At 38.8% G+C, this 12,437-nt stretch overlaps 1 pseudogene; it reads right to left on the bottom strand.

Annotated features, from left to right (window-relative positions):
• Positions 1-10,119: 10,119 nt before the first annotated feature.
• On the bottom strand, positions 10,120-11,060 carry LOC142844834 (olfactory receptor 4K3-like; annotated as a pseudogene).
• Positions 11,061-12,437: the final 1,377 nt, after the last annotated feature.

Below are 12,437 nucleotides of genomic sequence, written 5' to 3'. Positions count from 1 at the left end.
GTTTGTGGGTTAAAATCCGGGTCTTCTATACAATTCAATTGATCGACTTCTCTGTTTTTATGCCAGTACCACCCTGTTTTCATTACTGTAGCTCTGTAATAGAGTTTGAAGTCAGGGATGGTAATGCCTCCAGAAGATCCTTTATTGTATAGGAGTGTTTTCACTATCCTGGGTTTTTTGTTTTTCCATATATATTTGATTATTGTCCTCTCAAGATCTGTGAAGAATTTTGATGGCACCTTGATGGGGATTGCATTGAATCTATAAATTGCCTTTGGTAGAATTGCCATTTTTACTATGTTGATCCTCCCAATCCAAGAGCAAGGGAGGTCCTTCCATTTTCTGGCATCATCTTCAATTTCTTTCTTCAATGCCTTAAAGTTCTTGTCAAATAGATCTTTCACCTCCTTAGTTAGAGTTGCCCCCAGATATTTTATGCTGTTTTTGGCTATCGTGAAAGGTGAAGCTTTTCTGATTTCCCCCTCTGCTTCCATATCCTTTGTGTATAAGAGTGTGACTGATTTTTTGGAGTTGATCTTGTATCCTGCCACATAACTAAAGCTGTTTATCAGCTGTAAAAGTTCTTTGGTGGAGTTCTGGGGGTCGCTTATGTAGACTATCATATCATCTGCAAATAACGAAAGTTTAACTTCTTCCTTTCCAATTTGAATCCCCTTGATCCCCTTATGTTGTCTTATTTGTATTAGTAGAACTTCAAGCACTATATTGAAGAGGTATGGGGAGAGTGGACAGCCTTGTCGTGTTCCTGAGTTTAGTGGGATGGCTTTGAGTTTCTCTCCATTTAATTTGATGTTAGCTGTCGGATTGCTGTATATAGCTTTTATTATATTTAGGTTTGACCCTTGTATCCCTAATCTCTCCAAGACTTTTATCATAAAGGGATGTTGTATTTTGTCAAATGCTTTTTCAGCATCTAATGAAATGATCATATGGTTTTTCTTTCAGTTTATTTATATGATGGATTACATTGATAGATTTTCGTATGTTGAACCAGCCCTGCATCTCTGGGATGAAGCCTACTTGATCATAATGGATAATTTTCCTAATGTGTTCTTGGATACGGTTTGCCAGTATTTTGTTGAGGATTTTTGCGTTGATATTCATGAGTGACATTGGCCTGTAATTCTCTTTCTTGGTTGAGTCTTAGTGCGGTTTTGGTATCATAGTGACTGTAGCTTCATAAAAGGAATTTGGCAATGACTCCTTTGTTTCTACATTGTGAAATACATAAAGGAGTATAGGTATTAGGTCTTCTTGGAAGTTCTGGTAGAATTCCGCATTGAAACCATCTGGTCCTGGGCTCTTCTTGGTAGGGAGGTTTTTGATAACAGCTTCTAATTCTTTGCAACTAACAGGTCTATTTAGGTCGTTCACCTGGTCCTGGTTTAACTTTGGTATATGGTATTTATCTAAAAAAGTGTCCATTTCTTTTACATATTCCAGTTTTGTGGCATACCGGCTGTTGTAGTAAGATCTAACGATACTGTGAATTTCCTCTGTGTCTGTGGTTATGTCCCCCTTTTCATTTCTGATCCTATTAATTTGCATATTCTCTCTCTGCCGTTTGATTCGTTTGGATAGGGGTTATCAACCTTGTTGATTTTCTCCAGGAACCAGCTTTCTGTTTCATTGATTCTTTAGATTGTTTTCAGTGTTTCTATTTTGTTGGTTTCAGCCCTCAGTTTGATTATTTCCAGTCTTCTACTCCTCTTAGGTGAGTCTGCTTCTTTTTTTTCTAAAGCTTTCAGGTGGGCTGTTAAGTCTCCAATGTGTGCTTTTTCTGTTTTCTTTAAGTGGGCACTTAGTGTTATGAACTTTCCTCTTAGGACTGCTTTCATAGTGTCCCATAAGTTTGAGTGTGTTGTTTCTTTATTTCCTTGAATTCGAGAAAGACTTTATTTTCTTTCTTTATTTCTTCCTTAATCCAGGTATGGTTCAGTAGTTGTCTCTTCAGTTTCCATGAGTTTGTAGGCTTTCTGGGGGTAGCATTGTTGTTGAATTCTAACTTTAATCCATGGTGATCTTATAAGACACAGGAGGTTACGAATATTTTTTTTTTAATTTTTTTATTGATAAAAGGAGGATAAAGAAAAGAAAAAAAAAACAAATTTCCACCTCCTCCCACCAGCCTCCCATTTCCCTCCCCCTCCTCCCACTCTTCTCCCCCTCCTCCCACCCCTCTCCCCTTCCCCCCACTCCTCTCCCCCTCCCTTTCCAGTCCAAAGAGCTGTCAGGGTTCCCTGCCCTGTGGTAAGTCCTAGGTCCTCCCCCCTCCGTCCATATCTAGGAAGGTGAACATCCAAACTGGCTAGGCTCCCACCAAGCCAGCAGATTGCGTAGGATCAAAACCGCGTGCCATTGTCCTTGGCGTCTCATCAGCCTTCATTGTTCGCCATGTTCCGAGAGTCCAGTTTTATCCCATGCTTTTTCTGGTAACAGTCCAGCTGGCCTTGGTGAGCTCGCAGTAGATCATCTCCACTGTCTCAGTGGGTGGGTGCACTCCTCTTGGTCCCGACATCTTTGCTCATGTTCTCACTCCTTCTGCTCCTCATTGGGACCTTGGGAGCTCAGTCCAGTGCTCCAGTGTGGGTCTCTGTCTCTATCTCCATCCATCGCCAGATGCAAGTTCTAGGATGGTATGCAATATATTCGTCAGTATTGCTCTAGGGTAGGGTCATTTCAGGTTCCCTATCCTCAGCTGCCCAGGGAACTAACTGGGGACCTCAGCTTGGGCACCTGGGAGCCCCTCTAGGGTCAAGTCTCCTGCCCACCCTAAAGTGGGTCCCTTAACTAAGAATTGTGGTTCCGTGCTCCCCTATCCAACCTTCCTTTATCCCGATCCTCCTGTTTCCCCTAGTCCACCCTCCTTCCCTTCTACCTTTTCTCTCCCCATCTCCCCTAACCCCCATCCCACCCCTCCCCCAAGATCCCACTTTTCCCCCCGGCAATTTTGTCTACTTCCCTTATCCAAGAGGATAACTATATGTTTTTCCTTGGGTTCACCTTCTTACTTAGCTTCTTTAGATTCGCCTATTGTAGATTCCGTGAACCCTATTTATGGCTAGAAACCAATTATGAGTGAGTACATCCCATGTTCGTCTTTTTGGGCCTGGGATACCTCACTCAGGATAGTGTTTTCTATTTCCATCCATTTGCATGCAAAATTCGAGAAGTCATTGTTTTTTTACCGCAGCGTAGTACTCTAGTGTGTATATATTCCATACTTTCTTCATCCATTCTTCCATTGAAGGGCATCTAGGTTGTTTCCAGGTTCTGGCTATTACAAATAGTACTGCTATGAACATAGTTGAACAAATGCTTTTGACATGTGATAGAGCATCTCTTGGGTAAATTCCCAAGAGTGGTATTGCTGGGTCCAGGGGTAGGTTGATCCCGAATTTCCGGAGAAACCGAAACACTGACTTCCACAGTGGTTGCACAAGATTGCATTCCCACCAGCAATGGATGAGGGTACCCCTTCCTCCACAGCCTCTCCAGCAAAGGCTATCCTTGGTGTTTTTGACTTTAGCCAATCTTACAGGTGTAAGATGATATCTCAAAGTTGTTTTGATTTGCATTTCCCTGATCGCTAAGGAGGTTGAGCATGACCTTAAGTGTCTTTTGGTCATTTGAACTTCTTCTGTTGAGAATTCTCTGTTCAGTTCAGCGCCCCATTTTTTAATTGGGTTAATTAGCCTTTTAAAGTCTAGTTTCTTGAGTTCTCTATATATTTTGGAGATCAGACCTTTGTCTGTTGTGGGGTTGGTGAAGATCTTCTCCCAGTCGGTAGGTTGCCTTTGTGTCTTAGTGACAGTGTCCTTTGCTTTACAGAAGCTTCTCAGTTTTAGTAGGTCCCATTTATTCAATGTTGCCCTTAATGTCTGTGCTTCTGGGGTTATACCTAAGAAGCGATCGCCTGTGCCCATCTGTTGTAGGGTATTGCCCACTTTCTCTTCTATCAGGTTCAGTGTTTTCGGGCTGATATTGAGGTCTTTAATCCATTTGGACTTGAGTTTTGTGCACGGTGATATTTTTTTGTACTGTGGAAGTTTGCTTTGTTACCCAGTATGTGGTCAGTTTTCGAGAAGGTTCCATGAGCTGCGGAGAAGAACGTATATTCTTTCTTTTTTGGGTGGAATGTTCTATAGATGTCTGTTAATACCATTTGATTCATTACCTCCATTAATTCTCTTATTTCTCTGTTAGGTTTGTGTCTGATTGACCTGTCCATTGGTGAGAGAGGAGTGTTGAAGTCTCCTACTATTAGTGTGTGCGGTTTGATGGCTGCCTTGAGTTTTAGTAGTGTTTCTTTTACGTACGTGTGTGCTTTTATATTAGGGGCATAGATATTCAGGATTGAGACTTCATCCTGATGAATTGTGCCTGTCATGAGTATAAAATGTCCCTCTCCATCTCTTCTGATTGATTTAAGTTTGAAGTCAACTTTGTTAGAAATTCGTATGGCCACACCTGCTTGTTTCTTAGGTCCATTTGCTTGATAAACCCTTTCCCATCCCTTTACTCTGAGTAGGTCCCTGTCTTTGTTGTTAAGGTGTGTTTCTTGTAGACAGCAGAATGTTGGATTCTGTTTTCGTATCCAATCTCTTAGCCTGTGCTTTTTTATAGGTGAGTTGAGTCCATTGACATTAAGTGATATTAATGACCAGTGGTTGTTAATTCTGGTCACTTTTTTAGTAGTAGAGTTTGTGTGTTTCATTTTTTAAGTTGTGCTGGTGAAGGGTCTCTAGAAGTTTGAGTTATTTTGGTTATTGTTGGACTCCTTGGTTTGTGATTTTCCTTCTATTACTTTCTGTAAGGCTGGATTTGTGGCTACGTATTGTTTAAATTTGTTTTTATCCTGGAAAATTTTGTTTTTTCCATTTATAGTGAACGAAAGCTTGGTTGGGTATAGTAGTCTGGGCTTGCATCCATGGTCTCTTAGTTTCTGCAGTACATCTATCCAGGTCCTTCTGGCTTTCATTTTTTTCCATAGAGAAATCAGGTGTAAGTCTGATAAGTTTACCTTTATAAGTAACTTGGCCTTTTTCCTTTGCAGCTCTTAATATTCTTTCTTTATTCTGTAAGTTTTGTGTTTTGATTATTTTATGGCAAGGAGATGTTTTTTTTTTCGTCCAGTCTATGCGGTGTTATGTATGCTTCTTGAACCTTCAAAGGAATATCCTTCTTTAGGTTGGGAAAGTTTTCTTCTATAATTTTATTAAATATATTTTCTGGACCGTTGAGCTGTACTTCTTCTCCTTCTTCTATCCCAATTATTATTAGGTTTGGTCTTTTTATTGTGTCCCAGATTTCCTGAATGTTTTTGATGAGAATTTGTTGGCTTTGCTGTTTTCTTTGATCAGTGTGTTTATTTTCTCTATGGTATCTTCAGTGTCTGAAATTCTTTCTTCTATCTCTTGTAATCTGTTGGTAGTATTTGTCTCTGTATTTCCTGTTTGTTTGTCAGATTTTCCATCCCTATCCTTCCCTCTGTTTGTGTTTTTTTCATTACTTCCATTTCATTCTTCATGTCTTGAACCACTTCTCTTACCTGTTTGATTGCTTTTTCTTGTTTCTCTTGGTTTTCTTGGGTATCTTTGAGCGCTTTATTCATTTCCTCTACCTTTTTGTTTGTGATCTCTAATTGTTTATGGCAGTTTTTCACCTCCTGTTTAAGATCTTCTATTATTTTCATATAATTCACTTTTGAGTAGATTTCTTCTAATTTTTCTAGAGTAGGGTGTACTATTCTTCTTATTTCGGGATCTCCGGATTCTGGTGATGTCATGTTGCCTTTCAGGTTGTTGGAGGAAATCTTGCCTTGGCGCCTTCCCATCTCTTCCTTCAAATGGAGCCAGGAGAGGCCTGGTGTCTTGGTCCAGTCTTTGCTGTGATTGACTCTCTGGTTGTAACTCTTCAGAGTAGAAGCAGGAACCGTCCAGTCCAGATGGAACTTCCCAGCACCGAAATATAGAGGCCTGGTAGTCTAATGACCCGCTGACAAAGGGGAGAACTTGGGGGGCAGGGCGGGGACGAGTAGAACACAGGACACCCTGCCGCAAAAGCTGAAGGTGTGCCTGCTCCCTTTCTTGGGGGGGGGGGGTCCTTGAGGCCTGCCCGGTAGGCAGGAACTCACCTCTCTGGGTGGGTAGCCTTAGTGTAGGAGCAGAAAACTGTTCCTGAGCAAAGGACCTAGCAGATAAGGCAGGCTCTGGGGGGGGGGGGGGTCGGGTGTAAGAAAGACAGCCCTGCAGAAGGACCTGGGGGAGGGGGGGTTTGTGGTCTCTTCTGGGTCAATCTGCCCCTGGATCGCACACACTCACCCGTCCAGATGGAACTCCTCAGTACCTAAACAGGGCCACCTGGTAGCGGATGATCCGGGGACAAAAGGAAGAAACCAGGCAGGCTGGACGAGATCCAGGAGTGCACAGGCACCCCTGGAGCACAAGCTGAAGGTGCCAGGGCTCCCTTTTGGGGGTCCTTGAGACCTGCCCGGTAGGCAGGCACTCACCGCTCTGGGTGGGTTGCCTTAGTGTAGGAGCAGAAAACTGTTCCTGAGCAAAGGACCTAGCAGAAAATGCAGGCGTGTGGGGGGGGGGGGGGGGGTGGGGGTGGGATCGGGTATAAGAAAGACAGCCCTACAGAAGGAGCTGGGGGAGGGGGGCCTGTGCTCTCTTCTGGGACAGTCCGCCCCTGGATCGCACACACTCACCCATCCAGATGGAACTCCTCAGTACCTAAAACCGTGTTAATTGTTTTTGATAAACTTGGGAGACTTCAGAATTGCATCCATTTGGTCCTTTGCCCTTATTGGGTTAAATTTTATTACTGACTCAAATTTATATCTCATGATTGATAAGGTTATTTTTACAGATCTTCCTGATTTAATTTCAGTAGGACATAGTGGATAGGTTTATTTACTTAAACTGTTATTGTTCTAACTTATTAGGGTGTATGTTTCCAAAATATCTTCTAGTGATCTTCTGTATTTCAGTGGTTGCGTTGTAATAACACCTTTATTTTTCTCATTTTATTAATTTATCTATTCTGTATTTTTGATAATATTTTATGAAAAAATTTATCCGTCCATTAAACAATCTTAAATAAAGAAAATTAAAAAAGAAAAAAGAAAAAGAAAAGGGAAAAAGTCAATGAAATGATTCCTAATGATATTCTCCCATATTTATAGATCAGTGCCTAGCCTGATTGCCATTATAGAGGCTTTCTTTTGTAGCTGGTGGTAGTAAATGCAGAGACCCACAGCCAAACGTTAGTCAGAGCTTAGGAAACCTCACAGAAGAAGGGGAAGAAAAGAGGGAAGGATTTTATGACCTAGAGGTATCAAGGACAGCAGTCTACATGATCTACAGAACATACTAAGCAGTCTTCATAGGGGTTCACAGAGATTGATGGTACAATCACAGGTCCTCTGCATGCATGCTTGTGGTTCAGCTTGGGTTTTTTGGGGTCTCCTAACAGTGGGAGTAGTGCTGTCTCTGACTCTTTTGCCTGCTTTTGGAACCCTTTCCCTCCTATTAGGTTACCTCATCTAGCCTTGGTATGAAAATTAGTGTCTAGTTTCATTGCATCTTGTTATGCTGTGTTTGATTGATATCCCTGGGAGGCCAATTTCCAGAAGGGATATAGAAGGACAGTGGTCCTGAAAGAGGGATGGGGAACTTGGAGGAGTGGAGGGATGGGAGCCTCCAGTTGGAATGTATTGTATGAGAGACGAATAAATAAAAAGAATAAAAAGGTATTTTATTTTCTAGGATGATTGGAAGTTGTTTTCCTTCTGGCTAGCTTTCATGGTGCTGGAAATTATTTAAGTTATTGGCAAAGAAGGGGCGTTATGGGTCTGACACAGCACAGACTTTACATGATACAAAACTGATTTGCCAAGCAAGATGAGCCTACTGGTAAAATATTTTCTATTTGGATGTAAGGTCTGCTCCACATTAAGGAACACAGGATAAGTCATATTGTGAGGATATTCTTAGCATGGCAGATAGAGAAAAAGTATCTGAAATGTATAGTAATATATAAATTGTTAAGTTCTTATATTTACCGGTATCAATAAATAAGTAAAATTGAGCAATCAACTATACATCTGACTGTTATTTAGCATCATCTACATGTCAAATGTGATAATATCTACAGTCCAAATGCAGAACAGTATTGTTCACAAATCACATCATATTGTAATAATAGAATGTGGATCATGACATATGAATTGTTAAAAAAGCAATCTGAACTTTAAGAGAGTTGTTCTGACATTACATTTAACATTAGCTACTCTCTGAGTAAAATTTTCTTTCTTAATATATTAAATAAATGAATGCCATTGGGAAATTTATTTTCTGCATCCTTCAACTATAGAAAAATTCAAGTCTTTGTTACCAAAAAATCTAATATATATTTCTAAGTTTTCCTTAAGTATTAAAATATTCAAGATAATAAATGCATTTTGTGGTAATAATACATCTTATATCATAGGCTTGATCAGACAGCTAACAATCATAAATGTACTTTATTTATTCTACCATTTGTTGTATTTTTCCTATATTAAGAGAATAAAAGATACACACACACATACACATATATTACTTTTGGCATTATTTTTATTATCATTCTTATCACATCTTGAGAAATAAAAGACGCATTGAACAATATGATACATATTTTTATTCAAAGAACAATTTAAAGACTATTTGAGATATTGAAGGTCATATTCAAATTTTATTCACAAATATATGTTGGTATTTGATGAAACAATTGACCTATTGTCTGTTTTGTAGATTTGTTGATATATAATCAACTATAACAAGCATTTCAATATTAAGCAGTAGAGGAGAGGGTGTCTGAACTGGCCTTACCCTGTAGTGAGACTGATGATCATCTTCAATATCACTATAGAACATTTGTCCAACAACAGATGGAAACAGAGGCAATGATCCACATTGGAGTTGCCAAGATCCAGTTGAAGAGTGGAAGGAGTGAGAGTATGAGCAAGGAATTCTAGACCATGAGGGGTTCATACACTGAGACAGTTTGCCTGAGCTAATGGTAGCTCACCAATTCCAACTGGACTGGGAGTGAACGAGCATGGGAACAAACATATTCCTCTTGAAGGGGGTTGTCAGTTGGAGCAGGCTGAGAGGCCACTGATAGTGACACTGAAATTTGTCTCTACTGCATGTACTGGCTTCTTGGGATCCTATTCTCTTTGGATGTAAACCCTGCTCAACCTAGATGTAGTAGGGAGGGCCTTGGACTTTCCACAGGGCAGGGGGCATTGCCGTCTCTTAGCATTGGAGGGGTGGGGTAAGAGAGTCTGTGGAGGGAGTTGGAGGGGAGTGGGAGGAGGGAAAGGAGTGGGAATTTGGATCAGTATTTTTTAAGTAATAAAAAAAGAATTAGCAAGGAGGATAATGGTCACTGTGTCAGAAAGATTATAGTCTGTGATTTTTCTTGAAACAATAAGCCATAACTTAAAAAATAAATTTTAATCTTTAAACTCAGATAATTGAGAAAAAACAGCATTAGGTTTGTTTTTTGCAAGTATTTCATTGTCATTAAGGTAATAAGAGTTAAACGAAATAAAGTCCACTGCTATTTGTATGTAGTTTATAACTTTTGCTTTATTTGTTACATATTTTCTATTCCCTCTTTACTGTTTTGGAATGTGATAAAAATAATAATTTTGCCTTTTTGCGAAGAAGTGAATAAAGGTTTGTGGATGTATTAAAAAAAGAATATATTTTTTGATACTTTTTGAACAATATTTAAGTAAATTTTACAAAACAAATGTTTCTTTTCAGCCCAAGAAATACATTTATGCTCCTTTAAAAATATTACTGAAAATACAAGAATCAATTGAATAGTTTTCTCACAAGGAAGAGCCATCTTAAAAAACAACCAGAAATAATTTACAATGTTCTATATGATTGAAATATTGTATCTCTAAATTATATTGGGCTTATTACATGTCAGAATATATTAACTGATTGTGCATGCAAACTAAATCCCAAGTTTATCAATCTGTACTAATTTCAGTTAATTTTTAATTTGAAATATTTACAGTGAATTTTTTTGGCATTAAGTATTTTCCTTGTGCTTTCTGAAATAGCTTTTTAATTTCTTTATAGCATTTTTCATTTCTTTATTTCTCAGTGTATAAATAGCTGGATTCAGAAGAGGTGCAATAAGAGTATAAAATACAGCAAGGAATTTGTCCAACCAAATGATATTGAGTGGCCACACATAGATAAAGATGCAAGGAACAAAAAAGATCATCACCACTGTGATGTGGGCACTGCATGTGGACAGAGCCTTAGATGCACCAGCTTTAGAGCTCTGGCGAACAGTGATAAGGATATACGTGTAGGAAATGAGCAACAGAATGAAGCAGCTTACAACTACAACCCCACAGTTAGCATTCATGTAAATATCCAAATCATGGTAATCCGTGCAGGATAACTTGATTATTAATGGTATGTCACAGAAGAAACTATCAATTTCCATGTGGCCACAGAGAGGTAGATGCACAACTGCCAAAAGCTGACTCATGGCGTGCACGATAGAAATGGTCCAGGAAGTTAATACCAATGCAGTGCACCTTTTTAGGTTCATAATAGTGAAGTAGTGGAGTGGTTTGCATATGGCTACATAGCGGTCGTAGCCATCACCACCAACATCATCATCTCAACTGCACCAACACAATGGTCAAAGAAGACCTGACACATGCAACCTGCAAATGAAATGATCTTTGGTTCCCTGAGAAAATCGGCGATCATCTTAGGAGTGGTGACTGAGGAAAGCCACATATCAACAAAGGACAAGTTGGCCAAAAAGAAGTACATGGGAGAATGGAGATTATGGTCAGTGGCAATTAAGAACATGACAATACTATTTCCAGATAGAGCGAGCACATAAATCATCAAAAACATCATGAAGAGAAAGAGTTGAAGATTCTGCGAGTGGGCAAGTCCCAAAAGCACAAATTCTGATACCACAGACTGATTCCCTCCCTCCATTTTATTCAGGGTGTCTTCAGAAGCAACCTGAAGAGGAAGAAAGTTCAATTTAGAGGGGTGTGGAAAAGGGTTCAACTAGTTGGCCTGACCTTCACATTGGAAACTAACATCTACACTTGAAATAGAAAAATGCAATATAAACATGTCATTGCCAACGTTGAGAAACATCATTGCCCGCATGTAAACTTGAAGAGAAGCCACAGGTGTGACTGTTATCCACATGCTCCATCAGGAAATTCCTCAATAGGTGTGCATTGAGGATGTAGAACAGCAATTTGAAATCCTAACAAATGTGTGTGGTTTCAACTGGTTGGTAGTTTCTCCCCATTAATCTAATAAAACATGCTCTGAATGTATCACCAGCAATCATAACACTTCATAATAGTATTGAGATTTGAACTTTCGACCTGATAAGAATTACATCTAATTTCCCTAAAAAAATTTTGATGAGATCTTAACATGTTTTTATGGCATGGATAATGAATCCACTGATGATCAATAGAGTTATTTCTGTGACATCATTGAATTAAAAACATTGTTGGAGGTAATCTGTACAGAATACCACATAAGAAATACACAGTTTGGTATGTAAAACCAAGAATCACAAGTTTGTTAATAAAATTTGTTATAGAATTTATTTATTTAGCTAAACTGATTAGCACATGACTATTGAAAATACTTGCAATAGAAACAACCAAAGAACTCATATTCAAACCTCACCTCTGAAAATTAATTCAATTTTAGCAGTACAAAAAAGCTAACCTTGAATTTTATTAACTAATATCGAGAATTTATAGATTTTCAAATATTAGTTTCCTGACATGAATATTTTTTCATCTAACTATCATCTGCTTTCTCATTTTGTCATTTACCTACAATCATTTACACTAATGGAAATAGGAAAATAAATTAACTAAACACATAAGCAAAGGGTGTCTTCTATTGTCAACCTAGGTGAATATAAAGTTGAACTTTCAGTGAACGTCAGCAGTTATTCCCTTGCAAGCACTGACAGAGTGCTCATATTGACCTGTAACAGAAAATATTCAAGATGGTGGGAATGTTTTGTTCATCTTCTTCCATCTTCAGTAATACTCTTGGTGCTTTTCAAATTTTACATCTTATTCTTTTATTCTTTGACATCACTAAGGTGAGGCAATAGAGGAGGTAGATGAAAGCTCTCACATTATCATCAGAGTTATATTTACCTTCCCATTTTTTAATGCAGACTCAGAAGGGTAGAGTTCAGATGAAAACAAAGACATCGGATAACACATTCATGTGGTATAGAAGCAGGATAATTAATAAGAGTCTTATATGATACAAATAAAGATATATGTCTTCTAGAGATTACTAGTTTAGTAAAGAAAATAATGTTGA

This window comes from Microtus pennsylvanicus, chromosome 2 (assembly GCF_037038515.1).
Source record: "Microtus pennsylvanicus isolate mMicPen1 chromosome 2, mMicPen1.hap1, whole genome shotgun sequence".
Taxonomy (NCBI): Eukaryota; Metazoa; Chordata; class Mammalia; order Rodentia; family Cricetidae; genus Microtus; species Microtus pennsylvanicus.
The sequence above is the reverse complement of the archived record's forward strand: the minus strand, read 5'-3'. Positions and strand labels throughout refer to the sequence as shown.